Source organism: Carica papaya, chromosome 8 (assembly GCF_054855325.1).
Source record: "Carica papaya isolate Zhongbai chromosome 8, ASM5485532v1, whole genome shotgun sequence".
Lineage (NCBI taxonomy): Eukaryota > Viridiplantae > Streptophyta > Magnoliopsida > Brassicales > Caricaceae > Carica > Carica papaya.
In genome coordinates this window covers 16,289,174-16,316,847 of record NC_142316.1, presented here as the reverse complement: position 1 = coordinate 16,316,847, position 27,674 = coordinate 16,289,174, and the positions used below count along the sequence as shown (strand labels likewise).

General features: G+C 46.6%; 8 non-coding genes and 42 pseudogenes across 8 annotated transcripts; all 50 read left to right on the top strand.

Annotated features, from left to right (window-relative positions):
- Positions 1-85: 85 nt before the first annotated feature.
- LOC148243470 (5S ribosomal RNA) lies at positions 86-204 on the top strand. Its single transcript, XR_015815595.1, has one exon. It is a non-coding gene; the product is annotated as a 5S ribosomal RNA (ribosomal RNA).
- Positions 205-762: 558 nt separating this feature from the next.
- Positions 763-880, top strand: LOC148243469 (5S ribosomal RNA; annotated as a pseudogene).
- Positions 881-1,085: 205 nt separating this feature from the next.
- On the top strand, positions 1,086-1,204 carry LOC148243468 (5S ribosomal RNA; annotated as a pseudogene).
- A 209-nt stretch (positions 1,205-1,413) lies between these two features.
- On the top strand, positions 1,414-1,532 carry LOC148243467 (5S ribosomal RNA; annotated as a pseudogene).
- A 563-nt stretch (positions 1,533-2,095) lies between these two features.
- Positions 2,096-2,214, top strand: LOC148243466 (5S ribosomal RNA; annotated as a pseudogene).
- Positions 2,215-2,774: 560 nt separating this feature from the next.
- On the top strand, positions 2,775-2,893 carry LOC148243465 (5S ribosomal RNA; annotated as a pseudogene).
- A 204-nt stretch (positions 2,894-3,097) lies between these two features.
- Positions 3,098-3,216, top strand: LOC148243464 (5S ribosomal RNA; annotated as a pseudogene).
- Positions 3,217-3,425: 209 nt separating this feature from the next.
- LOC148243463 (5S ribosomal RNA) lies at positions 3,426-3,544 on the top strand (annotated as a pseudogene).
- A 1,177-nt stretch (positions 3,545-4,721) lies between these two features.
- Positions 4,722-4,840, top strand: LOC148243462 (5S ribosomal RNA; annotated as a pseudogene).
- Positions 4,841-5,401: 561 nt separating this feature from the next.
- Positions 5,402-5,520, top strand: LOC148243461 (5S ribosomal RNA; annotated as a pseudogene).
- Positions 5,521-5,725: 205 nt separating this feature from the next.
- Positions 5,726-5,844, top strand: LOC148243460 (5S ribosomal RNA). The gene has a single exon (XR_015815572.1). It is a non-coding gene; the product is annotated as a 5S ribosomal RNA (ribosomal RNA).
- Positions 5,845-6,047: 203 nt separating this feature from the next.
- LOC148243459 (5S ribosomal RNA) lies at positions 6,048-6,167 on the top strand (annotated as a pseudogene).
- A 371-nt stretch (positions 6,168-6,538) lies between these two features.
- On the top strand, positions 6,539-6,656 carry LOC148243458 (5S ribosomal RNA; annotated as a pseudogene).
- A 204-nt stretch (positions 6,657-6,860) lies between these two features.
- Positions 6,861-6,979, top strand: LOC148243457 (5S ribosomal RNA; annotated as a pseudogene).
- A 209-nt stretch (positions 6,980-7,188) lies between these two features.
- Positions 7,189-7,307, top strand: LOC148243456 (5S ribosomal RNA; annotated as a pseudogene).
- A 700-nt stretch (positions 7,308-8,007) lies between these two features.
- On the top strand, positions 8,008-8,126 carry LOC148243455 (5S ribosomal RNA). The gene has a single exon (XR_015814459.1). It is a non-coding gene; the product is annotated as a 5S ribosomal RNA (ribosomal RNA).
- A 561-nt stretch (positions 8,127-8,687) lies between these two features.
- Positions 8,688-8,805, top strand: LOC148243454 (5S ribosomal RNA; annotated as a pseudogene).
- A 203-nt stretch (positions 8,806-9,008) lies between these two features.
- LOC148243453 (5S ribosomal RNA) lies at positions 9,009-9,127 on the top strand (annotated as a pseudogene).
- A 531-nt stretch (positions 9,128-9,658) lies between these two features.
- Positions 9,659-9,777, top strand: LOC148243452 (5S ribosomal RNA; annotated as a pseudogene).
- Positions 9,778-10,340: 563 nt separating this feature from the next.
- On the top strand, positions 10,341-10,459 carry LOC148243451 (5S ribosomal RNA; annotated as a pseudogene).
- Positions 10,460-10,664: 205 nt separating this feature from the next.
- LOC148243450 (5S ribosomal RNA) lies at positions 10,665-10,783 on the top strand. Its single transcript, XR_015815077.1, has one exon. It is a non-coding gene; the product is annotated as a 5S ribosomal RNA (ribosomal RNA).
- A 561-nt stretch (positions 10,784-11,344) lies between these two features.
- On the top strand, positions 11,345-11,462 carry LOC148243449 (5S ribosomal RNA; annotated as a pseudogene).
- Positions 11,463-11,656: 194 nt separating this feature from the next.
- On the top strand, positions 11,657-11,774 carry LOC148243448 (5S ribosomal RNA; annotated as a pseudogene).
- A 207-nt stretch (positions 11,775-11,981) lies between these two features.
- On the top strand, positions 11,982-12,100 carry LOC148243447 (5S ribosomal RNA; annotated as a pseudogene).
- A 1,237-nt stretch (positions 12,101-13,337) lies between these two features.
- On the top strand, positions 13,338-13,456 carry LOC148243446 (5S ribosomal RNA; annotated as a pseudogene).
- A 208-nt stretch (positions 13,457-13,664) lies between these two features.
- LOC148243445 (5S ribosomal RNA) lies at positions 13,665-13,782 on the top strand. Its single transcript, XR_015814996.1, has one exon. It is a non-coding gene; the product is annotated as a 5S ribosomal RNA (ribosomal RNA).
- Positions 13,783-13,987: 205 nt separating this feature from the next.
- Positions 13,988-14,106, top strand: LOC148243444 (5S ribosomal RNA; annotated as a pseudogene).
- Positions 14,107-14,667: 561 nt separating this feature from the next.
- Positions 14,668-14,785, top strand: LOC148243443 (5S ribosomal RNA; annotated as a pseudogene).
- Positions 14,786-14,989: 204 nt separating this feature from the next.
- Positions 14,990-15,108, top strand: LOC148243442 (5S ribosomal RNA; annotated as a pseudogene).
- A 207-nt stretch (positions 15,109-15,315) lies between these two features.
- Positions 15,316-15,433, top strand: LOC148243441 (5S ribosomal RNA). The gene has a single exon (XR_015815008.1). It is a non-coding gene; the product is annotated as a 5S ribosomal RNA (ribosomal RNA).
- Positions 15,434-15,996: 563 nt separating this feature from the next.
- Positions 15,997-16,115, top strand: LOC148243440 (5S ribosomal RNA; annotated as a pseudogene).
- A 557-nt stretch (positions 16,116-16,672) lies between these two features.
- LOC148243439 (5S ribosomal RNA) lies at positions 16,673-16,791 on the top strand (annotated as a pseudogene).
- Positions 16,792-17,977: 1,186 nt separating this feature from the next.
- Positions 17,978-18,095, top strand: LOC148243438 (5S ribosomal RNA; annotated as a pseudogene).
- A 203-nt stretch (positions 18,096-18,298) lies between these two features.
- Positions 18,299-18,417, top strand: LOC148243437 (5S ribosomal RNA; annotated as a pseudogene).
- A 562-nt stretch (positions 18,418-18,979) lies between these two features.
- On the top strand, positions 18,980-19,098 carry LOC148243436 (5S ribosomal RNA; annotated as a pseudogene).
- A 205-nt stretch (positions 19,099-19,303) lies between these two features.
- Positions 19,304-19,422, top strand: LOC148243435 (5S ribosomal RNA; annotated as a pseudogene).
- Positions 19,423-19,983: 561 nt separating this feature from the next.
- Positions 19,984-20,102, top strand: LOC148243434 (5S ribosomal RNA; annotated as a pseudogene).
- A 466-nt stretch (positions 20,103-20,568) lies between these two features.
- LOC148243433 (5S ribosomal RNA) lies at positions 20,569-20,687 on the top strand (annotated as a pseudogene).
- Positions 20,688-21,246: 559 nt separating this feature from the next.
- LOC148243432 (5S ribosomal RNA) lies at positions 21,247-21,365 on the top strand (annotated as a pseudogene).
- Positions 21,366-21,886: 521 nt separating this feature from the next.
- Positions 21,887-22,004, top strand: LOC148243431 (5S ribosomal RNA; annotated as a pseudogene).
- Positions 22,005-22,206: 202 nt separating this feature from the next.
- On the top strand, positions 22,207-22,324 carry LOC148243430 (5S ribosomal RNA; annotated as a pseudogene).
- A 561-nt stretch (positions 22,325-22,885) lies between these two features.
- LOC148243429 (5S ribosomal RNA) lies at positions 22,886-23,003 on the top strand (annotated as a pseudogene).
- A 202-nt stretch (positions 23,004-23,205) lies between these two features.
- On the top strand, positions 23,206-23,324 carry LOC148243428 (5S ribosomal RNA; annotated as a pseudogene).
- A 204-nt stretch (positions 23,325-23,528) lies between these two features.
- LOC148243427 (5S ribosomal RNA) lies at positions 23,529-23,647 on the top strand (annotated as a pseudogene).
- A 558-nt stretch (positions 23,648-24,205) lies between these two features.
- LOC148243426 (5S ribosomal RNA) lies at positions 24,206-24,324 on the top strand. Its single transcript, XR_015815718.1, has one exon. It is a non-coding gene; the product is annotated as a 5S ribosomal RNA (ribosomal RNA).
- A 558-nt stretch (positions 24,325-24,882) lies between these two features.
- LOC148243425 (5S ribosomal RNA) lies at positions 24,883-25,001 on the top strand. Its single transcript, XR_015815306.1, has one exon. It is a non-coding gene; the product is annotated as a 5S ribosomal RNA (ribosomal RNA).
- Positions 25,002-25,881: 880 nt separating this feature from the next.
- LOC148243424 (5S ribosomal RNA) lies at positions 25,882-26,000 on the top strand (annotated as a pseudogene).
- A 209-nt stretch (positions 26,001-26,209) lies between these two features.
- LOC148243423 (5S ribosomal RNA) lies at positions 26,210-26,328 on the top strand (annotated as a pseudogene).
- Positions 26,329-26,537: 209 nt separating this feature from the next.
- On the top strand, positions 26,538-26,656 carry LOC148243422 (5S ribosomal RNA; annotated as a pseudogene).
- Positions 26,657-27,218: 562 nt separating this feature from the next.
- Positions 27,219-27,337, top strand: LOC148243421 (5S ribosomal RNA; annotated as a pseudogene).
- The last annotated feature ends 337 nt before the right edge of the window (positions 27,338-27,674 follow it).

Sequence of the window (27,674 nt, the reverse complement as noted above, 5' to 3'; positions counted from 1 at the left end):
GTGAAGTGTGAACGCACAAGGAAACAAATGACGGGAGGGGGAAGAAAGGAGAAGGAGTGTATGTATTTGCAGCGCGAAATTAAATAGGTGCGATCATACCAGCACTAAAGCTCCGGATCCCATCAGAGCTCCGTAGTTAAGTGTGCTTGGGCGAGAGTAGTACTCGGATGGGTGACCACTTGGGAAGTTCTCGTGTTGAACCTATTTTTTTTCGAATTGGTTGTTCGACGTTACGCGCGAATGGAATTATAAACCGCTGGTTCATTTGCAAAGGTGAGTCACGGTGCCGGGGCATATTACTTGATATTAGAACGAGAAAGAGAGATGCAGAGTGGACGCACAAGGAAACAAATGACGGGAGGGGGGATGGAAGGAGAAAGAGTGTATGTATTTGCAGTGCAGAATGAAACATGAGGGATCATACCAGCACTAATGCAACGGATTCTATCAGAACTCCGCAGTTAAGGGTGCTTGGGCGAGAAAAGTACTCGGATGGGTGACCTCCTGCGAAGTCCTTATATTTCACCCATTTTCTTGGGAGGTCCTTGTGTTGCACCCATCTTTTTGCAGATGATTCTTTCGACGTTACGCGCGACTTGATTTATGGTCCGCAGGTTTATTCACAAATTTGAGTCACGGTGCCGTGGCATTTTACTTGATATTAGAACGAGTACGGGAGGTGCAGTGCGCACGCACAAGGAAACAAATGACAGGAGGATGAAGAAAACAGGAGTGTATGTATTTGAAGCGCAAAATTAAACAAGTGGCATCATATCAGCACTAATGCACTGGATCCCATCAGAACTCTGCAGTTAAGTGTGCTTGGGCGAGAGTAGTACTCGGATGGGTGACCTCTTGGGAAGTCCTCGTATCGCAACAATTTTTTTTTCAGATGGGTCGTTCGACGTTACGCGCGACTGGAACTATAGTCCACTAGTTTATACGCAAATGTGAGTCAAAAATCAGGGGCATTTTTATCGATATTAGAACGAGAAGGAGAGGTGCAGTGTGAACGCACAAGGAAATAAATGATGGGAGGGGGGGAGGGAAGAAGGAGTGTATGTATTTTCAGCACGAAATTAAACAGGTGCGGTCACACCAGCACAAATGCACCGGATCCCATCAGAACTCCGAAGTTAAGTGTGCTTTGGCGAAAGTAGTACAATGATGGGTTACCTCCTAGGAAGTTCTCGTATTGCACCCATTTTCTTTTTTTCAGATGTGCCGTTCGACGTTACGCGCGACTTTAATTATGGTCCGCAGATTTATTCGAAAATGAGAGTCACGGCGCCATGGCATTTTACTTGATATTTGAACGAGAACGAGAGGTGCAGTGCGCACGCACAAGGAAACTAATGACGGGAGGGGGAAGAAAGGAGAAGGAGTTTATGTATTTGCAGTACGAAATTAAACTGGTGCGATCATACCAGCACTAATGCAACAGATCCCATCAGAACTCCGCAGATAAGTGTGCTTGGGCGAGAGTAGTACTCGGATGGGTGACCTCATGGGAAGTCCTCGTGTCGCACTAATTTTTTTTTTCAGACGAGTCGTTCGACGTTACGCACGACTGGAACTAGGGTCCACTGTTTTATACGCAAATGTGAGTCAAGAAGTAGGGGCATTTTAATGGATATTAGAACGAGAAGGAGAGATGCAGAGTGCACGCACAAGGAAACAAATGATGGGAGGGGGGATGGAGGGAGAAAAAGTGTATGTATTTGCAGCGCAGAATGAAACATGAGCAATCATACCAGCACCAATGCAACGGATTCTATCAGAACTCCGCAAGTTAGGGGTGCTTGGGCGAGAGTAGCACTAGGATGGGTGACCTCCTGCGAAGTCCTTATATTTCACCCATTTTCTTAGGAAGTCCTCGTGTTGCACCCATTTTTTTGCAGATGATTCTTTCGACGATACGCGCGACTTGAATTATGGTCCTCAGGGTTATTCGTAAATGTGAGTCACGGCACCGTAGCATTTTACTTGATATTAGAACGAGCACAGGAGGTGCAGTGCGCACGCACAAGGAAACAAATGGCGGGAGGGGTAAGAAAGGAGAATGAGTTTATGTATTTGCAGCGCGAAATTAAACAAGTGCGATCATAACAGCACTAATGCACCGGATCCCATCAGAACTCCGCAGTTAAGTGTGCTTGGGCGAGATTAGTACTCGGATGGGTGAGCTCCTGGGAAGCCCTCGTGTTGCACCTATTTTATTTCGGATGGGTTGTTCGACGTTACGCGCGAATGGAGTTATAAACCGTTGGTTCATTTTCAAAGATGAGTCACGGTGCCGGGGCATATTACTTGATATTAGAACGAGAAAGAGAGATGCAGAGTGCACGCACAAGGAAACAAATGACGGGAGGGGGGATGGGAGGAGAAAGAGTGTATGTATTTGCAGTGCAGAATGAAACATGAGGGATCATACCAGCACTAATACAACGGATTCTATCAGAACTCTACAGTTAAGGGTGCTTGGGCAAGTAAAGTACTCGGATGGGTGACCTCCTGCGAAGTGCTTATATTTCACCCATTTTCTTGGGAGGTCCTCGTGTTGCACCCATCTTTTTGCAGATGATTCTTTCGACGTTATGCGCGACTTGATTTATGGTCTGCATGTTTATTCGCAAATGTGAGTCACGGCGCCGTGGCATTTTACTTGATATTAGATCGAGCACGGGAGGTGCAGTGCGCACGCACAAGGAAACAAATGACGGGAGGGGGAAGAAAGGAGAAGGAGTTTATGTATTTGCAGTGCGGAATTAAACGGGTGCGATCATACCAGCACTAATGCACTGGATCCCATCAGAACTCTGCAGTTAGGTGTGCTTGGGCGAGAGTAGTACTCAGATGGGTGACCACCTGGGAAGTCCTCGTGTCGCACCAATTTTTTTTCAGACGGGTCGTTCGACGTTACGCGCGACTGGAACTATGGTCCACTGGTTTATACGCAAATGTGAGTCAAGAATCAGGGGCATTTTAATCCATATTCGAACAAGAAGGAGAGGTGCAGTGTGAACGCACAAGGAAACAAATGATGAGAGGGGGGGAGGGAAGAAGGAGTGTATGCATTTTCAGCACGAAATTAAATAGGTGCGGTCACACCAGCACTAATGCACCGGATCCCATCAGAACTCCGCAGTTAAGTGTGCTTTGGCGAAAGTAGTACAATGATGGGTTACCTCCTGGGAAGTTCTCGTGTTGCACCCATTTTCCTTTTTTCAGATGTGTCGTTCGACGTTACGCGCGACTTTAATTATGGTCCGCAGATTTATTCGCAAATGTGAGTCACGGCGCCGTGGCATTTTACATGATATTTGAACGAGAACGAGAGGTGCAGGGCACACGCACAAGGAAACAAATGACGGGAGGGTGACGAAAGGAGAAGGAGTGTATGTATTTGCAGCGCGAAATTAAACAGGTGCGATCATACCAGCATTACAGCCCCGGATCCCATCAGAACTCCGCAGTTAAGTGTGCTTGGGTGAGAGTAGTACTCGGATCGGTGACCACCTGGGAAGCCCTCGTGTTGCACCTTTTTTTTTCGGATGGGTCGTTCGACGTTACGCGCGAATGGAATTATAAACCGCTGGGTCATTTTCAATGGTGAGCCACGGTGCCGGGGCATATTACTTGATATTAGAGCGAGAAAGAGAGATGCAGAGTGCACGCACAAGGAAACAAATGACGGGAGGGGGGATGGGAGGAGAAAGAGTGTATGTATTTGCAGTGCAGAATGAAACATGAGGGATCATACCAGCACTAATGCAACGGATTCTATCAGAACTCTGCAGTTAAGGGTGCTTGGGCGAGTAAAGTACTCGGATGGGTGACCTCCTGCGAAGTCCTTATATTTCACCCATTTTCTTGGGAGGTCCTCGTGTTGCACCCATTTTTTTGCAGATGATTCTTTCGACGTTACGCGCGACTTGATTTATGGTCTGCAGGTTTATTCGGAAATGTGAGTCACAGCGCCGTGGCATTTTACTTGATATTAGATCGAGCACGGGAGGTGCAGTGCGCACGCACAAGGAAACAAATGACGGGAGGGGGAATCGCGCGTAACGTCGAACGACACATCTGTTTAATTTTGCACTGCAAATACATAAACTCATTCCCCTTTCTTCCCCCTCCCGTCATTTGTTTCCTTGTGCGTGCGCACTGCACATCCCGTTCTCGTTCTAATATCAAGTAAAATGCTACAGCGCCGTGAATCACATTTGCGAATAAACCTGAGGACCATAATTCAAGTCGCGCGTAATGTCGAAAGAATCATCTGCAAAAAAGTGGGTGCAACACGAGGACTTCACAAGAAAATGGGTGAAATATAAGGACTTCACAGGAGGTAACCCATGCTAGTAGTACTCTCGCCCAAGCACCCTTACCTACGGAGTTCTGATAGAATCCGTTGAATTAGTGCTGGTATGATCGCACCTGTTTCATTTCGTGCTGAAAATACATACACTCCTTCTCCTTCTCTCCCCCTCCCATAAATTGTTTCCTTGTGCGTTCACACTGCACCTCTCCTTCTCGTTCTAATATCGATTAAAATGCCCCTGCTTCTTCACTCACATTTGCGTATAAACCAGCGGACCCTAGTTCCAGTCGCGCGTAACGTCGAACGACCCGTCTGAAAAAAAATTGGTGCGACACGAGGACTTCCCAAGAGGTCACCCATCCGAGTACTACTCTCGCCCAAGCACACTTAACTGCGGAGGTGCGATCGTAACAGTACTAATGCACCGGATCCCATCAGAACTCCGCAGTGAATTGTGCTTAGGCGAGATTAGTACTCGGATGGGTGACCTCCTGGGAAGTCCTCGTGTCGCACTAATTTTTTTTCAGACGGGTCGTTCGACGGTAGGCGTGTCTGGAACTAGGGTCCGCTGGTTTATAAGCAAATGTGAGTCAAGAAGTAGGGGCATTTTAATCGATATTAGAACGAGAATGAGAGGTGAAGTGTGAACGCACAAGGAAACAAATGACGGGAGGGGGAAGAAAGGAGAAGGAGTGTATGCATTTGCAGCGCGAAATTAAACAGGTGCGATCATACCAGCACTAATGCAACGGATTCTATCAGAACTCCGTAGGTAAGGGTGCTTGGGCGAGAGTAGTACTAGCATGGGTTACCTCCTGCGAAGTCCTTATATTTCACCCATTTTCTTGTGAAGTCCTCGTGTTGCACCCATTTTTTTGCAGATGATTCTTTCGACGTTACGCGCGACTTGAATTATGGTCATCAGGTTTATTCGCAAATGTGAGTCCCGGCACTGTAGCATTTTACTTGATATTAGAACGAGAACGGGAGGTGCAGTGTGCACGCACAAGGAAACAAATGACGGGGGGGGGGGGGAAGAAAGGGGATGAGTTTATGTATTTGCAGCGCAAAATTAAAAGGTGCGATCATACCAGCACTAATGCACCGGATCCCATCAGAACTCCACAGTGAAGTGTGCTTGGGCAAGATTAGTACTCGGATGGGTGACCTCTTGGGAAGTCCTCGTGTCGCACCAATTGTTTTTCAGACGGGTCGTTCGACGTTACGCGCGACTGGAACTAGGGTTCGCTGATTTAAACGCAAATGTGAGTCAAGAAGCAGGGGCATTTTAATCGATATTAGAACGAGAATGAGAGGTGAAGTGTGAACGCACAAGGAAACAAATGACCGGACGGGGAGGAAAGGAGATGGAGTATATGTATTTGCAGCGCGAAATTAAATAGGTGCAATCATACCAGCACTAAAGCCCCGGATCCCATCAGAACTCCGCAGTTAAGTGTGCTTGGGCGAGAGTAGTACTCGGATGGGTGACCACTTGGGAAGCCCTCGTGTTTCACCTATTTTTTCGGATGGGTTGTTCGACGTTACGCGCGAATGGAATTATAAACCGCTGGTTCATTTGCAAAGGTGAGTCACGATGCCAGGGCATACTACTTGATATTAGAACGAGAAAGAGAGATGCAGAGTGCACGCACAAGGAAACATATGACGGGAGGGGGAAGAAAGGAGAAGGAGTTTATGTATTTGCAGCGCGGAATTAAACGAATGCGATCATACCACCACTAATGCACCGGATCCCATCATAACTCCGCAGTTAAGTGTGCTTGGGCGAGAGTAGTACTCGAATGGGTGACCTCCTGGGAAGTCCTCGTGTATGTATTTGCAGTGCAGAATGAAACATGAGGGATCATACCAGCACTAATGCAACAGATTCTATCAGTACTCCGCAGTTAAGGGTGCTTAGGCGAGAAAAGTACTCGGATGGGTGACCTCCTGCGAAGTCCTTATATTTCACCCATTTTCTTGGGAGGTCCTCGTGTTGCACCCATCTTTTTGCAGATGATTCTTTCGACGTTACGCGTGACTTGATTTATGGTTCGCAGGTTTATTCGCAAATGTGAGTCACGGCGCTGTGGCATTTTACTTGATATTAGAATGAGTAAGGGAGGTGCAGTGCGCACGCACATGGAAACAAATGACGGGATGAGGAAGAAAAGAGAAGGAGTGTATGTATTTGAAGCGCAAAATTAAACAAGTGGCATCATACCAGCACTAATGCACTGGATCCCATTAGAACTCTGCAGTTAAGTGTGCTTGGGCGAGAGTAGTACTCGGATGGTTGACCTTTTGGGAAGTCCTCGTATCGCAATAATTTTTTTTCAGATGGGTCGTTCGACGTTACGCGCGACTGGAACTATGGTCTGCTGGTTTATACGCAAATGTGAGTCAAGAATCAAGGGCATTTTAATCGATATTAGAACGAGAAGAAGAGGTGCAGTGTAAACGCACAAGGAAACAAATGATAGGAGGGCGGGAGGGAATAAGGAGTGTATGTATTTTCAGCACGAAATTAAACAGGTGCGGTCACACTAGCACAAATGCACCGGATCCCATCAGAACTCTGCAGTTAAGTGTGCTTTGGCGAAAGTAGTACAATGATGGGTTACCTCCTGGGAAGTTCTCGTGTTGCACCCATTTTCTATTTTTCAAATGTGCCGTTCGACGTTACGCGCGACTTTAATTATGGTCCGCAGATTTATTCGCAAATGTGAGTCACGGCACCGTGGCATTTTACATGATATTTGAACGACAAGGAGAGGTGCAGTGCGCACGCATAAGGAAACAAATGACGGGAGGCGGAAGAAAGGAGAAGGAGTTTATATATTTGCAGCGCAAAATTAAACAGGTGCGATCATACCAGCACTAATGCACCGGATCCAATCAGAACTCCGCAGTTAAGTGCGCTTGGGCGAGAGTAGTACTCAGATGGGTGACCTCCTGGGAAGTCCTCGTGTCGCACTAATTTTTTTTTCAGACGGGTCGTTCGAAGTTACGGGCGACTGAAACTAGGGTCCACTGGTTTATACGCACATGGGAGTCAAGAAGCAGGGACATTTTAATCGATATTAGAACGAGAAGGAGAGATGCAAAGTGCACGCACAAGGAAACAAATGACGGGAGGGGGGATGGAGGGAGAAAAAGTGTATGTATTTGCAGCGCAGAATGAAACATGGGCAATCATACCAGCACCAATGCAACGGATTCGATCAGAAGTCCGCAAGTTAAGGGTGCTTGGGCGAGAGTAGCACTAGGATGGGTGACCTCCTGCGAAGTCCTTATATTTCACCCATTTTCTTAGGAAGTCCTCGTGTTGCACCCATTTTTTTGCAGATGATTCTTTCGACGATACGCGCGACTTGAATTATGGTCCTCAGGTTTATTCGCAAATGTGAGTCACGGCACCGTAGCATTTTACTTGATATTAGAACGAGCACGGGAAGTTCTCGTGTCGCACCAATTTTTTTTCAGACGGGTCGTTCGACGTTACGCGCGTCTGGAACTAGGGTCCGCTGGTTTATATGCAAATGTGAGTCAAGAAGCAGAGGCATTTTAATCGATATTAGAACGAGAACAAGATGTGAAGTGTGAACGCACAAGGAAACAAATGACGGGAGGGGGAAGAAAGGAGAAGGAGTGTATGTATTTGCAGCACAAAATTAAACAGGTGCGATCATACCAGCACTAAAGCTCCGGATCCCATCAGAACTCCGCAGTTAAGTGTGCTTGAGCGAGAGTAGTACTCGGATGGGTGACCACCTGGGAAGCCCTCGTGTTGCACCTACATATTTTCGGATGGGTTGTTCAACGTTATGCGCGAATGGAATTATAAACCGCTGGTACAATTGCAAAGGTGAGTCACGGTGCCGGGGCATATTACTTGAAATTAGAACGAGAAAGAGAGATGCAGAGTGCACGCACAAGGAAACAAATGACGGGAGGGGGGATGGAAGGAGACAGAGTGTATGTATTTGCAGTGCAGAATGATACATGAGGGATCATACCAGCACTAATGCAACGGATTCTATCAGAACTCCGCAGTTAAGGGTGCTTGGGCGAGAAATGTACTCGGATTGGTGACCTCCTGCGAAGTCCTTATATTTCACCCATTTTCTTGGGAGGTCCTCATGTTGCACCCATCTTTTTGCAGATGATTCTTTTGACGTTACGCGCGACTTGATTTATGGTCCACAGGTTTATTCGCAAATGTGAGTCACGGCGCCGTGGCATTTTACTTGATATTAGAACGAGAACGGGAGGTGCAGTGCGCACGCAAAAGGAAACAAATGACGGGAGGAGGAAGAAAAGAGAAGGAGTGTATGTATTTGAAGCGCAAAATTAAACAAGTGGCATCATACCAGCACTAATGCACTCGATCCCATCAGAACTCTGCAGTTAAGTGTGCTTGGGCGAGAGTAGTACTCGGATGCGTGACCTCTTGGGAAGTCCTCGTATCGCAACAATTTTTTTTCAGATGTGTCGTTCGACGTTACGCGCTACTGGAACTATCGTCTGCTGGTTTATACGCAAATGTGAGTCAAGAATCAGGGGCATTTTAATCGATATTAGAACGAGAAGGAGAGGTGCAGTGTGAACGCACAAGGAAACAAATGATGGGAGGGGGGAGGGAAGAAGGAGTGTATGTATTTTCAGCACGAAATTAAACAGGTGCGGTCACACCAGCACAAAAGCACCAGATCCCATCAGAACTCCGCAGTTAAGTGTGCTTTGGCGAAAGTAGTTCAATGATGGGTTACCTCATGGGAAGTTCTCATGTTGCACCCATTTTTTTTTCTGACGTGCCGTTCGACGTTATGCGCGACTTGATTTATGGTCTGCAGGTTTATTCGCAAATGTGAGTCACGGCGCCGTGGCATTTTACTTAGATATTAGAACAAGTACGGAAGGTGCAGTGCGCTCGCACAAGGAAACAAATGACGGGAGGAGGAAGAAAAGATTAGGAGTGTATGTATTTGAAGCGCAAAATTAAACAAGTGGCATCATACCAGCACTAATGCACTGGATCCCATCAGAACTCTGGAGTTTAGTGTGCTTGGGCGAGAGTAGTACTCGGATGGGTGACTTCTTGAGAAGTCCTCGTATCACAACAATTTTTTTTTCGGATAGGTCGTTCGACATTACGCGCGATTGGAACTATGTTCCGCTGGTTTATACGCAAATGTGAGTCAAGAATCAGGGGCATTTTAATCGATATTAGAACGAGAAGGAGAGGTGCAATGTGAACGCAAAAGGAAACAAATGATGGGAGGGCGGGAGGGAAGAAGAAGTGTATGTATTTTCACCACGAAATTAAACAGGTGAGGTAACACCAGCACAAATGCACCGGATCCCATCAGAACTCTGCAGTTAAGTGTGCTTTGGCGAAAGTAGTACAATGATGGGTTACCTCCTCGGAAGTTCTCGTGTTGCACCCATTTTCTTTTCTTCAGATGTGTCGTTCGACGTTACGCGCGACTTTAATTATGGTCCGCAGATTTATTCGAATATGTGAGTCACGGCGCCGTGGCATTTTACTTGATATTTGAACGAGAACGAGAGGTGCAGTGCGCACGCACAAGGAAACAAATGACGAGAGGGGGAAGAAAGGAGAAGGAGTGTATGTATTTGCAGCCGGAAATGAAACAGGTGCGATCATACCAGCACTAATGCAACAGATTCTATCAGAACTCCGTAGGTAAAAGTTCTTGGGCGAGAGTAGTACTAGCATGGGTTACCTCCTGCGAAGTCCTTATATTTCACCCATTTTCTTGTGAAGTCCTCGTGTTGCACCCATTTTTTTGCAGATGATTCTTTCGACGTTACGCGCGACTTGTATTATGGTCCTCAGGTTTATTCGCAAATGTGAGTCACGGCGCTGTAGCATTTTACTTGATGTTAGAACGAAAACGGGAGGTGCAGTGCGCACGCACAAGGAAACAAATGACGGGAGGGGGAAGAAAGGGGAATGAGTTTATGTATTTGTAGCGCAAAATTAAACAGGTACGATCATACCAGCACTAATGCACCGGATCCCTTCAGAACTCCATAGTGAAGTGTGCTTGTGCGAGATTAGTACTCGGATGGGTGACCTCCTGAAAAGTCCTCGTGTCGCACCAATTTTTTTTCAGACGGGTCGTTCGACGTTACACTCATCTGGAACTAGGGTCCGCTGGTTTATACGCAAATGTGAGTCAAGAAGCAGGGGCATTTTAATCGATATTAGAACGAGAATGAGAGGTGAAGTGTGAACGCACAAGGAAACAAATGACGGGAGGGGGAAGAAAGGAGAAGGAGTGTATGTATTTGCAGCGCGAAATTAAAAAGGTGCGATCATACCAGCACTAAAGCTCTGGATCCCATCAGAACTCCGCAGTTAAGTGTGCTTGGGCGAGGGTAGTACTCGGATGGGTGACCACTTGGGAAGCCCTCATGTTGCACCTATTTTTTTTCGGATGGGTTGTTCGACGTTACGCGAGAATGGAATTATAAACTGCTGGTTCATTTGCAAAGGTGAGTCACGGTGCCGGGGCATATTACTTGATATTAGAACGAGAAAGAGAGATGCATAGTGCACGCACAAGGAAACAAATGACGGGAGGGGGGATGGAAGGAGAAAGAGTGTATGTATTTGCAGTGCAGAATGAAACATGAGGGATCATACCAGCACTAATGCAACGGATTCTATCAGAACTCCGCAGTTAAGGGTGCTTGGGCGAGAAAAGTACACGGATGGGTGACCTCCTGCGAAGTCCTTATATTTCACCCATTTTCTTTGGAGGTCCTCGTGTTGCACCCATCTTTTTGCAGATGATTCTTTCGACGTTACGCGCGGCTTGATTTATGGTCCGCAGGTTTATTCGCAAATGTGAGTCACGGCGCCGTGGCATTTTTCTTGATATTAGAACGAGTACGGGAGGTGCAGTGCGCACGAACAAGGAAACAAATGTTGGGAGGAGGAAGAAAAGAGAAGGAGTGTATGTATTTGAAGCGCAAAATTAAACAAGTGGCATCATACCAGCACTAATGCACTCGATCCCATCAGAACTCTGCAGTTAAGTGTGCTTGGGCGAGAGTAGTACTCGGATGGGTGACCTCTTGGGAAGTCTTCGTATCGCAACAATTTTTTTTCAGATGGGTCGTTCGACGTTACGCGCGACTGGAACTTTGGTCCGCTGGTTTAATGTGAGTCAAGAATCAGGGGCATTTTAATCGATATTAGAACGAGAAGATGTGCAGTGTGAACGCACAAGGAAACAAATGATGGGAGGGGGGGAGGGAAGAAGGAGTGTATGTATTTTCAGCACAAAATTAAACAGGTGCTGTCACACCAGCACAAATGCACCGGATCCATCAGAACTCCGCAGTTAAGTGTGCTTTGGCGAAAGTAGTACAATGATGGGTTACCTCCTGGGAAGTTCTCGTGTTGCACCCATTTTTTTTTTCAGATGTGCCGTTCGATGTTACGCGCAACTTTAATTATGGTCCGCAGATTTATTCCCAAATGTGAGTCACGGCGTCGTGGCATTTTACTTGATATTTGAACGAGAACGAGAGGTGCAGTGCGCACGCACAAGGAAACAAATGACGGGAAGGGGAAGAAAGGAGAAGGAGTTTATGTATTTACATCGCAAAATTAAATAGTTGCCATCATACCAGCACTAATGCACCGGATCCCATTAGAACTCTGCAGTTAAGTGTGCTTGGGCGAGAGTAGTACTCAGATGGGTGACCTCCTTGGAAGTCTTCCTGACGCACTATTTTTTTTTTCAGACGGGTCGTTCGACGTTACGCGCGAATGGAACTAGGGTACACTGGTTTATACGCAAATGTGAGTCAAGAAGCAGGGGCATTTTAATCGATATTAGAACGAGAAGGAGAGATGCAGAGTGCACACACAAGGAAACAAATGACGGGAGGGGGGATGGAGGGAGAAAAAGTGTATGTATTTGCAGTGCAGAATGAAACATGAGCAATCATACCAGCACACGTGCAACGAATTCTATTAAAACTCCGCAAGTTAAGGGTGCTTGGGCGAGAGTAGCACTAGGATGGGTGACCTCCTGCGAAGTCCTTATATTTCACCCATTTTCTTTGGAAGTCCTCGTGTTGCACACATTTTTTTGCAGATGATTCTTTCGACGATACGCGCGACTTGAATTATGGTCCTTAGGTTTATTCGCAAATGTGAGTCACGGCACCGTAGATTTTTTCTTGATATTAGAACGAGCACGGGAGGTGCAGTGCGCACGCACAAGGAAACAAATGACGGGAGGGGGAAAAAAGGGGAATGAGTTTATTTATTTGCAGCGCAAAATTAAACAGGTGCGATCATACCAGCACTAATGCACCGGATCACATCAGAACTCCGCAGTTATGTGTGCTCGGGCGAGATTTGTGCTCGAATGGGTGACCTCCTCCGAAGTCTTTATATTTCACCCATTTTCTTGGGAGGTCCTCGTGTTGCACCCATCTTTTTGCAGATGATTCTTTCGACGTTACGCGGGACTTGATTTATGGTCCGTAGGTTTATTCGCAAATGTGAGTCACGGCACCGTGGCTTTTTACTTGATATTAGAACGAGTACGGGAGGTGCAGTGCGCACGCACAAGAAAACAAATGATGGGAGGAGGAAGAAAAGAGAAGGAGTGTATGTATTTGAAGCGCAAAATTAAACAAGTTTCATCATACCAGCACTAATGCACTGGATCCCATCAGAACTCTGCAGTTAAGGGTGGTTGGGCGAGAGTAGTGCTCGGATGGGTGACCTCTTGGAAGTCCTCGTGTCGCAACAATTTTTTTCAGATGGGTCGTTCGACGTTACGCGCGACTAGAACTATGGTCCGCTGGTTTATACGCAAATGTGAGTCAAGAAAAAGGGGCATTTTAATCGATATTAGAATGAGAAGGAGAGGTGCAGTGTGAACCCACAAGGAAAAAAATGATGGGAGGGCGGGAGGGAAGAAGGAGTGTATGTATTTTCAGCATGAAATTAAACAGGTGCGGTCACACCAGCACAGATGCACCGGATCCCATCAGAATTCCGCAGGTAAGTATGCTTTGGCGAAAGTAGTACAATGATGGGTTACCTCCTGGGAAGTTCTCGTGTTGCACCCATTTTCCTTTTTTCAGATGTGCCGTTCGACGTTACGCGCGACTTTAATTATGGTCCGCAGATTTATTTGCAAATGTGAGTCACGGCGCCGTGGCATTTTGCTTGATATTTGAACGAGAATGAGAGGTGCAGTGCGCACGCACAAGGAAGCAAATGACGGGAGGGGGAAGAAAGGAGAAGGAGTTTATGTATTTGCAGGCGAAATTAAACAGGTGCGATCATACCAGCACTAATGCACCGGATCCCATCAGAACTCCGCAGTTAAGTGTGCTTGGGCGAGAGTAGTACTCGGATGGGTGACCTCCTGGAAGTCCTTGTGTCGCACCAATTTTTTTTCAGACGGGTCGTTCGACGTTACGCACGTCTGGAATTTGGGTCCGCTGGTTTATACGCAAATGTGAGTCAAGAAGCAGGGGCATTTTAATCGATATTAGAACGAGAATGAGAGTTGAAGTGTGAACGAACAAGGAAACAAATGACAGGAAGGGGAAGAAAGGAGAAGGAGTGTATGTATTTGCAGCGTGATATTAAACAGGTGCGATCATACCAGCACTAAATATCCGGATCCCATCAGAACTCCGCAGTTATGTGTGCTTGGGCGGGAGTAGTACTCGGATGGGTGACCACTTGGGAAGCCCTCGTGTTGCACCAATTTTTTTTCGGATGGGTTGTTCGACGTCACTTGTGAATGGAATTATAAACTGCTGGTTCATTTGCAAAGGTGAGTCACGGTGCCGGGGAATATTACTTGATATTAGAACGAGAAAGAGAGATGCATAGTGCACGCACAAGGAAATAAAAGACGGGAGGGGGGATGGGAGGAGAAAGAGTGTATGTATTTGCAGTGCAGAATGAAACATGAGGGATCATACCAGCACTAATGCAATGGATTCTATCAGAACTCCGCAGTTAAGGGTGCTTGAGCGAGAAAAGTACTTGGATGGGTGACCTCCTGCGAAGTCCTTATATTTCACCCATTTTCTTGGGAGGTCCTCGTGTTGCACCCATCTTTTTGCAGATGATTCTTTCGACGTTACGCGCGACTTGATTTATGGTCCGCAGGTTTATTCGCAAATGTGAGTCATGGCACCGTGGCATTTTACTTGATATTAGAACGAGTACGGGAGGTGCAGTGCGCACGCACAAGGAAACAAATGACAGGAGGAGGAAGAAAAGAGAAGGAGTGTATGTATTTGAAGCGCAAAATTAAACAAGTGGCATCATACCAGCACTAATGCACTGGATCCCATTAGAACTCTGCAGTTAAGTGTGCTTGGGCGAGAGTAGTACTCGGATGGGTGACCTCTTGGGAAGTCCTCGTATCGCAATAATATTTTTTCAGATGGGTCGTTCGACGTTACGCGCGACTGGAACTATGGTCCGCTGGTTTATACGCAAATGTGAGTCAAGAATCAGGGGCATTTTAATCGATATTAGAACGAGAATGAGAGGTGCAGTGTGAACGCACAAGGAAACAAATGATGGGAGGGGGGGAGGGAAGAAGGAGTGTATGTTTTTTCAGCACAAAATTAAACAGGTGCGGTCACACCAGCACAAATGCACCGGATCCCATCAGAACTCCGCAGTTAACTGTGCTTTGGCGAAAGTAGTACAATGATGGGTTACCTCCTGGGAAGTTCTCGTGTTGCACCCATTTTTTTTTTCAGATGTGCCGTTCGACGTTACGCGCGACTTTAATTATGGTCTGCAGATTTATTCGCAAATGTGAGTCACGGCGCCGTGGTATTTTACTTGATATTTGAACAAGAACGAGAGGTGCAGTGCGCACGCACATGGAAACAAATGACGGGAGGGGGAAGAAAGGAGAAGGAGTTTATGTATTTGCAGCGCGAAATTAAACAGGTGCGATCATACCAGCACTAATGCACCGGATCCCATCAGAACTCCGCAGTTAAGTGTGCTTGGGCGAGAGTAGTACTCGGATGGGTGACCTCCTGGAAGTCCTTGTGTCGCACTATTTTTTTTTTCAGACGGGTCGTTCGACGTTACGCGCGACTGGAACTAGGGTCCCCTGGTTTATACGCAAATGTGAGTCAAGAAGCAGGGGCATTTTAATCAATATTAGAACGAGAAGGAGAGATGCAGAGTGCACGCAAAAGGATACAAATGACGGGAGGGGGGATGGAGGGAAAAAAAAGTGTATGTATTTGCAGCGCAGAATGAAACATGAGCAATCATACCAGCACCAATGCAACGGATTCTATTAGAACTCCGCAAGTTAAGGGTTCTTGGGCGAGAGTAGCTCTAGGATGGGTGACCTCCTGCGAAGTCCTTATATTTCACCCATTTTCTTAGGAAGTCCTCGTGTTGCACCCATTTTTTTGCAGATGATTCTTTCGACGATACTCGCGACTTGAATTATAGTCCTCAGGTTTATTCGCAAATATGAGTCACGACACCGTAGCATTTTACTTGATATTAGAACGAGCACGGGAGGTGCAGTGCGCACGCACAAGGAAACAAATGACGGGAGGGGGAAGAAAGGAGAAGGAGTTTATGTTTTTGCAGCGCAAAATAAAATGGGTGCGATCATATCAGGACTAATGCACCGGATCCCATCAGAACTTCGCAGTTAAGTGCGTTTGGGCGAGAGTAGTACTCGGATGGGTGACCTCCTGGGAAGTCCTCGTGTCGCACCAATTTTTTTTTCAGACGGGTCGTTCGACGTTACGCGCGACGGGAACTGGGTTCCGCTGGTTTATACACAAATGTGAGTCAAGAAGCAGGGGCATTTTAATTGATATTAGAACGAGAAGGAGAGGTGCAGTGTGAACGCACAAGGAAACAATTGATGGGAGGGGGAGGAAAGAATGAGTGTATGTATTTTCAGCACGAAATGAAACAAGTGCGATCATACCAGCACTAATGCAGCGGATTCTATCAGAACTCCGTAGGTAAGGGTGCTTCGGCGAGAGTAGTACTAGCATGGGTTACCTCCTGCGAAGTCCTTATATTTCACTCATTTTCTTGTGAAGTCCTCGTGTTGCACCCATTTTTTTGCAGATGATTCTTTCGACATTATGCGCGACTTGAATTATGGTCCTCAGGTTTATTCGTAAATGTGAGTCACGGCACCGTAGTATTTTACCTGATATTAGGATGAGCACGGGACGTGCAGTGCGCACGCACAAGGAAACAAATGACGGGAGGTGGAAGAAAGGAGAAGGAGTTTATCTATTTGCAGCACGAAATTAAACGGGTGCGATCATACCAGCACTATTTCCCTGGATCCCATCAGAACTCCGCAGTTAAGTGTGCTTGGGCGAGAGTAGTACTCGGATGGGTGACCTCCTGGGAAGTCCTTGTGTTGCACCAATTTTTTTTCAGACGGGTCGTTCGACAATACGCGCGACTGGAACTATGGTCCGCTGGTTTATACGCAAATGAGGGTCAAGAATCAGGGGTATTTTAATCGATATTAGAACGAGAAGGAGAGGTGCAGTGTGAACGCACAAGGAAACAAATGATGGGGGGGGGGAGGGAAGAAGGAGTGTATGTATTTTCAGCATGAAATTAAACAGGTGCGGTCATACTAGCACTAATGCATCAGATTCTATCAGAACTCCGTAGGTAAGGGTGCTTGGGCGAGAGTAGTACTAGCATGGGTTACCTCCTGCGAAGTCCTTATATTTCACCCATTTTCTTGTGAAGTCCTCGTGTTGCACCCATTTTTTTGCAGATGATTCTTTCAACGTTACGCGCGACTTGAATTATGGTCCTCAGGTTTATTCGCAAATGTGAGTCACGGTGCTGTAGCATTTTCTTGATATATGAACGAGAACGGGAGGTGCAGTGCGCACGCACAAGGAAACAAATGACGGGAGGGGGAAGAAAGGGGAATGAGTTTATGTATTTGCAGCGCAAAATTAAACAGGTGCGATCATACCAGCACTAATGCACCGGATCCCATCAGAACTCTGCAGTGAAGTTTCCTTGGGCGAGATTAGTATTCGGATGGGTTGTTCGACGTTACACGCGAATGGAATTATAAACCGCTGGTTTATTTGCAAAGGTGAGTCACGGTGCCGGGGCATATTACTTAATATTAGAACGAGAAAGAGAGATGCAGAGTGCACGCACAAGGAAACAAATGACGGGAGGGGGATGGGAGGAGAAAGAGTGTATGTATTTGCAGTGCAGAATTAAACAGGTGCGATCATACCAGCACTAATGCAGCGGATTCTATCAGAACTCCGTAGGTAAGGGTGCTTGGGCGAGAGTAGTACTAGCATGGCTTACCTCCTGCGAAGTCCTTATATTTCACCCATTTTCTTGTAAAGTTCTCGTGTTGCACCTATTTTTTTGCAAATGATTCTTTCGACGTTACGCGCGACTTGAATTATGGTCCTCAGGTCTATTCGCAAATGTGAGTCACGGCACCGTAGTATTTTACTTGATATTAGAACGAGCACGGGAGGTGCAGTGCACACGCACAAGGAAACAAATGACGGGAGGGGGAAGAAAGGAGAAGGAGTTTATGTATTTGCAGTTCGAAATTAAACGGGTGCGATCATACCAGCACTAATGCACTGGATCCCATCAGAACTCGGCAGTTAATTGTGCTTGGGTGAGAGTAGTACTCGGATGGGTGACCTCTTGGGAAGTCCTTGTGTTCAACCAATTTTTTTCAGACGGGTCGTTCGACGTTACGCGCGACTGGAACTTTGGTCCGCTGGTTTATACGCAAATGTGAGTCAAGAATCAGGGGTATTTTAATCGATATTAGAAGGAGAAGGAGAGGTGCAGTGTGAACGCACAAGGAAACAAATGATGGGAGGGGGGAGGGAAGAAGGAGTGTATGTATTTTCAGCACGAAATTAAACAGGTGCGGTCACACAAGCACAAATGCACCGGATCCCATTAGAACTCCGCAGTTAAGTGTGCTTTGGCGAAAGTAGTACAATGATGGGTTACCTCCTGGGAAGTTCTCGTGTTGCACCCATTTTCTTTTTTTCAGATGTGCCGTTCGACGTTACGCGCGACTTTAATTATGGTCCGCAGATTTATTCGCAAATATGAGTCACGGCGCCGTGGCATTTTACTTGATATTTGAACGAGCACGAGAGGTGCAGTGCGCATGCACAAGGAAAAAAACACGGGAGGGGGAAGAAAGGAGAAAGAGTTTATGCATTTGCAGCGTGAAATGAAACAGGTGCGATCATACCAGCACTAATGCAACGGATTCTATCAGAACTCCATAGGTAAGGGTGCTTGGGCGAGAGTAGTACTAGCATGGGTTACCTCCTGGGAAGTCCTTATATTTCACCCATTTTCTTGTGAAGTCCTCGTGTTGCACCCATTTTTTTGCAGATGATTCTTTCGACGTAACGCGCGACTTGAATTATGGTCCTCAGGTTTATTCGCAAATGTGAGTCACGGCGCTGTAGCATTTTACTTGATATTAGAACGAGAACGGGAGGTACAATGCGCACGCACAAGGAAACAAATGACGGGAGGGGGAAGAAAGGGGAATGAGTTTATGTATTTGCAGCGCGAAATTAAACAGGTGAGATCATACTAGCACTAATGCACTGGATCCCATCAGAACTCCGCAGTGAAGTGTGCTTGGGCGAGATTAGTACTCGGATGGGTGACCTCCTGGGAAGTCCTCGTGTCGCACCAATTTTTTTTCAGACGGGTCGTTCGACTTTATGCGCGTCTGGAACTAGGGTCCGCTGGTTTATACGCAAATGTGAGTCAAGATGCAGGGGCATTTTAATCGATATTAGAACGAGAATGAGAGGTGAAGTGTGAACGCACAAGGAAACAAATGACAGGAGGGGGAAGAAAGGAGAAGGAGTGTATGTATTTGCAGTGCGAAAGTAAACAGGTGCGATCATACCAGCACTAAAGCTCTGGATCCCATCAGAACTCTGCAGTTAAGTGTGCTTGGGCGAGCATAGTACTCGGATGGGTGACCACTTGGGAAGCCCTCGTGTTGCACCTATTTTTTTTCGGATGGGTTGTTAGACGTTACGCGCGAATAGAATTATAAACCGCTGGTTCATTTGCAAAGATGAGTCACGGTGCCGGGGTATATTACTTGATATTAGAACGAGAAAGAGAAATGCAGAGTGCACGCACAAGGAAACAAATGACGGGAGGGGGGATGGGAGGAGAAAGAGTGTATGTATTTGCAGCGCAGAATGAAACATGAGCGATCATACCAGCACCAATGAAACGGATTCTATCAGAACTCCGCAAGTTAAGGGTGCTTGGGCGAGAGTAGCACTAGGATGGGTGATCTCATGCGAAGTCCTTATATTTCACCTATTTTCTTAGGAAGTCCTCGTGTTGCACCCATTTTTTTGCAGATGATTCTTTCGACGTTACGCGCGACTTGAATTATGGTCCTCAGGTTTATTCGCCAATGTGAGTCACGGCACCGTAGCATTTTACTTGATATTAGAACGAGCACGGGAGGTGCAGTGCGCACGCACAAGAAAACAAATGATTGGAGGGGGAAGAAAGGAGAAGGAATTTATGTATTTGCAGCGCAACATTAAACAGGTGCGATCATACTAGCACTAATGCACCGTATCTCATCAGAACTCCGCAGTTAAGTGTGCTTGGGTGAGAGTAGTACTCGGATAAGTGACCTCCTGGGAAGTCCTCGTGTCGCACTAATTTTTTTTTCAGACGGGTCGTTCGACGTTACGCGCGACTGGAACTAGGGTCCACGTGTTTTTACGCAAATGTGAGTCAAGAAGCAGGGGCATTTTAATCGATATTAGAACGAGAAGGAGAGATGCAGAGTGCACGCACAAGGAAACAAATGACGGGAGGGGGGATGGAGGGAGAAAAAGTGTTTGTATTTGCAGCGCCGAATGAAACATGAGCAATCATACCAGCACCAATACAACGGATTCTATCAGAACTCCGCAAGTTAAGGGTGCTTGGGCGAGAGTAGCATTAGGATGGGTGACCTCCTGCGAAGTCCTTATATTTCACCAATTTTTTTGCAGATGATTCTTTCGACGATACACGGGACTTTAATTATGGTCCTCAGATTTATTCGCAAATGTGAGTCACAGCACCGTAGCATTTTACTTGATATTAGAACGAGCTCGGTAGGTGCAGTGCGGAATTAAACGGGTGCGATCATACCATCACTAATGCACCGGATCCCATCAGAACTCCGCAGTTAACTGTGCTTGGACGAGAGTAGTTCTCGGATGGGTGACCTCCTGGGAAGTCCTCGTGTCGCACCAATTTTTTTTCACACGGGTCATTCGACGTTACGCTCGACTGGAACTGGGGTCCGCTGGTTTCTACGCAATTGTGAGTCAAGAAGCAAGGGCATTTTAATCGATATTTGAACGAGAACGAGAGGTGCAGTGCGCACGCACAAGGAAACAAATGACGGGAGGGGGAAGAAAGGAGAAGGAGTTTATGTATTTGCAGCGCGAAATGAAACAGGTGCGATCATACCAGCACTAATGCAACGGATTCTATCAGAACTCCGTAGGTAAGGGTGCTTGGGCGAGAGTAGTACTAGCATGGGTTACCTCCTGCGAAGTCCTTATATTTCACCCATTTTCTTGTGAAGTCCTCGTGTTGCACCCATTTTTTTGCAGATGATTCTTTCGACATTACGCGCGACTTGAATTATGGTCCTCAGGTTTATTCGCAAATATGAGTCACGGTGCTGTAGCATTTTACTTGATATTAGAACGAGAACGGGAAGTGCAGTGCGCACGCACAAGGAAACAAATGACGGGAGGGGGAAGAAAGGGGAATGAGTTTATGTATTTGCAGCGCAAAATTAAACAGGTGCGATCATACCAGCACTAATGTACCGGATCCCATCAGAACTACGTAGTGAAGTGTGCTTGGGCGAGATTAGTACTCGGATGGGTGACCTCCTGGGAAGTCCTCGTGTCGCACCAATTTTTTTTCAGACGGGTCGTTCGACGTTACGCGCGACTGGAACTAGGGTCCGCTGGTTTATACGCAAATGTGAGTCAAGAAGCAGGGGCATTTTAATCGATATTAGAACGAGAAGGAGAGGTGAAGTGTGAACGCACAAGGAAACAAATGACGGAGGGGGAAGAGAGGAGAAGGAGTGTATGTTTTTGCAGCGCGAAATTAAACAGGTGCGATCGTACCAGCACTAAAGCCCCGGATCCCATCAGAACTCCGCAGTTAGGTGTGCTTGGGCGAGAGTATTACTCGGAAGGGTGACCTCTTGGGAAGTCCTTATATTTCACCCATTTTCTTGTGAAGTCCTCGTGTTGCACCCATTTTTTTGCAGATAATTCTTTCGACGTTACGCGCGACTTGAATTATGGTCCTCAGGTTTATTCGCAAATGTGAGTCACGGCGCTGTAGCATTTTACTTGATATTAGAACGAGAACGGGAGGGGGAAGAAATGGTAATGAGTTTATGTATTTGCAGCGCGAAATTAAACAGGTGCGATCATACCAGCACTAATGCACCGGATCCCATCAGAACTCCGCAGTGAATTGTGCTTGGGCGAGATTAGTACTAGATGGGTGACCTCCTGGGAAGTCCTCGTGTCGCACAAATTTTTTTTTAGACTGGTCGTTCGACGTTACGCGCGTCTGGAACTAGGGTCCGCTGGTTTATACGCAAATGTGAGTCAAGAAGCAAGGGCATTTTAATCGATATTAGAACGAGAATGAGAGGTGAAGTGTGAACGCACAAGGAAACAAATGACGGGAGGGGGAAGAAAGGAGGAGTGTATGTATTTGCAGCGCGAAATTAAAGAGGTGCGATCATAGCAGCACTAAAGCCCCGGATCCCATCAGAACTCCGCAGTTAAGTGTGCTTGGCGAGAATAGTACTCTGATGGGTGACCACCTGGGAAGCCCTCATGTTGCACCTATTTTTTTTCGGATGGGTTGTTCGACGTTACGCGCGAATGGAATTATAAACCGCTGGTTCATTTGCAAAGGTGAGTCATGGTGCCGGAGCATATTACTTGATATTAGAAGGAGAAAGAGAGATGCAGAGTGCACGCACAAGGAAACAAATGAAGGGACGGGGGATGGGAGGAGAAAGAGTGTATGTATTTACAGTGCAGAATGAAACATGAGGGATCATACCAGCACTAATGCAACGGATTCTATTAGAACTCCGCAGTTAAGGGTGCTTGGGTGAGAAAAGTACTCGGATGGGTGACATCCTGCGAAGTCCTTATATTTCACCCATTTTCTTGGGAGGTCCTCGTGTTGCACCCATCTTTTTACAGATGATTCTTTCGACGTTACGCGGGACTTGATTTATGGTCCGCAGGTTTATTCGCAAATGTGAGTTACGGCGCCGTGGCATTTTACTTGATATTAGAACGAGTACGGGAGGTGCAGTGCGCATGCACAAGGAAACAAATGACGGGAGGAGGAAGAAAAGAGAAGGAGTGTATGTATTTGAAGCGCAAAATTAAACAAGTGGCATCATACCAGCACTAATGCACTGGATCCCATCAGAACTATGCAGTTAAGCGTGCTTGGGCGAGAGTAGTACTCGGATGGATGACCTCTTGGGAAGTCCTCGTATCGCAACAATTTTTTTTCAGATGGGTCGTTCGACGTTACGCGAGACTGGAACTATGGTCCGCTGGTTTATACGCAAATGTGAGTCAAGAATCAGGGGCATTTTAATCGATATTAGAACGAGAATGAGAGGTGCAGTGTGAACGCACAAGGAAACAAATGACGGGAGGGGGAAGAAAGGAGGAGTGTATGTATTTGCAGCGCGAAATTAAAGAGGTTCGATCATAGCAGCACTAAAGCCCCGGATCCCATCAGAACTACGAAGTTAAGTGTGCTTGGGCGAGAGTAGTACTCGGATGGGTGACCACCTGGGAAGCCCTCATGTTGCACCTATTTTTTTTCGGATGGGTTGTTCGACGTTACGCGCGAATGGAATTATAATTCGCTGGTTCATTTGCAAAGGTGAGTCACGGTGCCGGGGCATATTACTTGATATTAGAATGAGAAAGAGAGATGCAGAGTGCACGCACAAGGAAACAAATGACGGGAGGGGGAAGAAAGGAGAAGGAGTTTAAGTATTTGCAGCGCGGAATTAAAGGGTGCGATCATACCAGCACTAATGCACCGGATCCCATCAGAACTCCGTAGTTAAGTGTGTTTGGGCGAGAGTAGTACTCGGATGGGTGACCTCTTGGGAAGTCCTTGTGTCACACCAATTTTTTTTCAGACGGGTCGTTCTACGTTACGCGCGACTGGAACTTGGGTCCGCTGGTTTATACGCAAATCTGAGTCAAGAAACAGGGGAATTTTAATCGATATTAGAACGAGAAGAAGAGGTGTAGTGTGAACGCACAAGGAAACAATTGATGGGAGGGGGAGGGAAGGAGAAAAAGTGTATGTATTTGCAGCGCAGAATGAAACAGGTGCGATCATTCCAGCACTAATGCAACGGATTCTATCAGAACTCCGTAAGTAAGGGTGCTTGGGCGAGAGTAGTAATAGCATGGGTTACCTCCTGCGAAGTCCTTATATTTCACCCATTTTCTTGTGAAGTCCTCGTGTTGCACCCATTTTTTTGCAGATGATTCTTTCGACGTTACGCGCGACTTGAATTATGGTCCTCAGGTTCATTCACAAATGTGAGTCACGGCACCTTAGCATTTTATTGATATTAGAACGAGCACGGGAGGTGCAGTGCGCACGCACAAGGAAACAAATGACGGGAGGGGGAAGAAAGGAGAAGGAGTTTATGTATTTGCAGCGCAGAATTAAACGGGTGCGATCATACCAGCACTAAAGCACCGGATCCCATCAGAACTCTGCAGTTAAGTGTGCTTGGGCGAGAGTAGTACTCGGATGGGTGACCTCTTGGGAAGTTCTCGTGTCGCACCAAATTTTTTTCAGACGGGTCGTTCGACGTTACGCGCGACTGGAACTAGGGTCCGCTGGTTTATACGCAAATGTGAGTCAAGAAGCAGGGGCATTTTAAACGATATTAGAACGAGAAGGAGAGGTGCAGTGTGAACGCACAAGGAAATAATTGATGGGAGGGGGAGGGAAGGAGAAGGAGTGTATGTATTTTTAGCGCGAAATGAAACAGGTGCGATCATACCACACTAATGCAATGGATTCTATCAGAACTCCGTAGGTAAGGGTGCTTGGGCGAGAGTAGTACTAGCATGGGTTACCTCCTGCGAAGTCCTTATATTTCACCCATTTTCTTGTGAAGTTCTCGTGTTGCACCCATTTTTTTGCAGATGATTCTTTCGACGTTACGCGCGACTTGAATTATGGTCCTCAGGTTTATTCGCAAATGTGAGTCACGGTGCTGTAGCATTTTACTTGATATTAGAACGAGAACGGGAGGTTTAGCGCGCACGAACAAGGAAACAAATGACGGGAGGAGGAAGAAAAGAGAAGGAGTGTATGTATTTGCAGCGCAAAACTAAACAGGTGCGGTCATACCAGCACTAAAGCCCCGGATCCCATCAGAACTCCGCAGTTAATTGTGCTTGGGCGAGAGTAGTACTCGGATGGGTGACCTCCTGGGAAGTCCTCGTGTCGCACCAATTTTTTTTCAGACGGGTCGTTCGACGTTACGCGCGACTGAAACTAGGGTCCGCTGGTTTATACGCAAATGTGAGTCAAGAAGCAGGGGCATTTTAATCGATATTAGAACGAGAAAGATAGGTGCAGTGTGAACGCACAAGGAAACAATTGATGGGAGGGGGAGGGAAGGAGAAGGAGTGTATGTATTTTCAGCACGAAATGAAACAGGTGCGATCATACCATCACTAATGCAACGGATTCTATCAGAACTCTGTAGGTAAGGGTGCTTGGGCGAGAGTAGTACTAGCATGGGTTACCTGCTGCGAAGTCCTTATATTTCACCCATTTTCTTGGGAGGTCCTCGTGTTGCACCCATCTTTTTGCCGATGATTCTTTCGACGTTACGTGCGACTTGATTTATGGTCCGCAGGTTTATTTCCAAATGTGAATCACGGCGCTGTGGCATTTACTTGTTATTAGAACGAGTACAGAAGGTGCAGTGCGCACACACAAGGAAACAAATGACGGATGAGGAAGAAAAGAGAATAAGTGTATGTATTTATAGTGCAAAATTAAACAAGCGGCATCATACCAGCACTAATGCACTAGATCCTATCAGTACTCTGCAGTTAATTGTGCTTTGGCGAGAGTAGTACTCGGATGGGTGACCTCTTAGGAGGTCCTCGTATCGCAACAATTTTTTTTTAGATGGTTCGTTCGACGTTACGCGCGACTGGAACTATGGTCCGCTGGTTTATACGCAAATGTGAGTCAAGAGTAAGGGGCATTATAATCGATATTAGAACGAGAATGAGAGGTGCAGTGTGAACGCACAAGGAAACAAAAGATGGGAGGGGGGGAGGGAAGAAGGAGTGTATGTATTTTCAGCACGAAATTAAACAGGTGCGGTCACACCAGCACAAATGCACCGGATCCCATCAGAACTCCGCAGTTAAGTGTGCTTTGGCGAAAGTAGTACAATGATGGGTTACCTCCTGGGAGGTTCTCGTGTTGAACCCATTTTTTTTTTTTCAGATGTGCCGTTCGACGTTACGCGCGACTTTAATTATGGTCCACAGATATATTTGCAAATGTGAGTCACGGCGCCGTGGCATTTTACCTGATATTTGAACGAGAACGAGAGGTGCAGTGCGCTTGCACAAGGAAACAAATGACGGGAGGGGGAAGAAAGGAGAAGGAGTTTATGTATTTGCAGCGCGAAATTAAACAGGTGCGATCATACCAGCACAAATGCACCGGATCCCATCAGAACTCCGCAGTTAAGTGTGCTTTGGGGAAAGTATTACAATGATGGGTTACCTCGTGGGAAGTTCTCGTGTTGCACCCATTTTCTTTTTTTCAGATATGACGTTCGATGTTACGCGCGACTTTAATTATGGTCCGCAGATTTATTCGCAAATGTGAGTCACGGCACCGTGACATTTTACTTGATATTTGAACGAGAACGAGAGGTGCAGTGCGCACGCACAAGGAAACAAATGACGGGAGGGGGAAGAAAGGGGAAGGAATTTATGGATTTGCAGCGAAAAATTTAACAGGTGCGATCATACTAGCATTAATGCACCGTATCCCATCAGAACTCCGCAGTGAAGTGTGCTTGGGCGAGAGTAGTACTCGGATGGGTGACCTCCTGGGAAGTCCTCGTGTCGTACTAATTTTTTTTTTAGACGGGTCGTTCGACGTTACGTGTAACTGGAACTAGGGCCCCCTGGTTCATACGCAAATGTGAGTCAAGAAGCATGGGCATTTTAATCGATATTAGATCGAGAAGGAGAGATGCAGAGTGCACGCAAAAGGAAACAAATGACGGGAGGGGGGATGGAGGGAGAAAAAGTGTATGTATTTACAGCGCAGAATGAAACATGAGCAATCATACCAGCACCAATGCGACGGATTCTATCAGAACTCCGCAAGTTAAGGGTGCTTGGACGAGAGTAGCACTAGGATGGGTGACCTCCTGCAAAGTCCTTATATTTCACCAATTTTCTTAGGAAGTCCTCGTGTTGCACCCATTTTTTTGCAGATGATTCTTTCGACGATATGCGCGACTTGAATTATGGTCGTCAGGTTTATTCGCAAATGTGAGTCACGGCACCGTAGCATTTTACTTGATATTAGAACGAGTACGGGAGGTGCAGTGCGCACGCACAAGGAAACAAATGACGGGAGGGGGAAGAAAGGAGAAGGAATTTATGTATTTGGAGCGCGGAATTAAACGAGTGGGATCATACCAGCACTAATGCACCGGATCTCATCAGAACTCCGCAGTTAAGTGTGTTTGGGCGAGAGTAGTACTCGGATGGGTGACCTCCTGGGAAGTCCTCGTGTCGCACAAATTTTTTTTCAGACGGGTCGTTCGACGTTACGCGCGACTGGAACTGGGGTCCGCTGGTTTATACGCAAATGTGAGTCAAGAAGCAGGGCCATTTTAATCGATATTAGAACGTGAAGGAGAGGTGCAGTGTGAACGCACAAGGAAACAATTGATGGGAGGGGGAGGGAAGGAGAAGGAGTGTATGTATTTTCAGCACGAAATGAAACAGGTGCGATCATACCAGCACTAATGCAACGGATTCTATCAAAACTCCGTAGGTAACGGTGCTTGGGCGAGAGTAGTACTAGCATGGGTTACCTCCTGCGAAGTCCTTATATTTCACCCATTTTCTTGTGAAG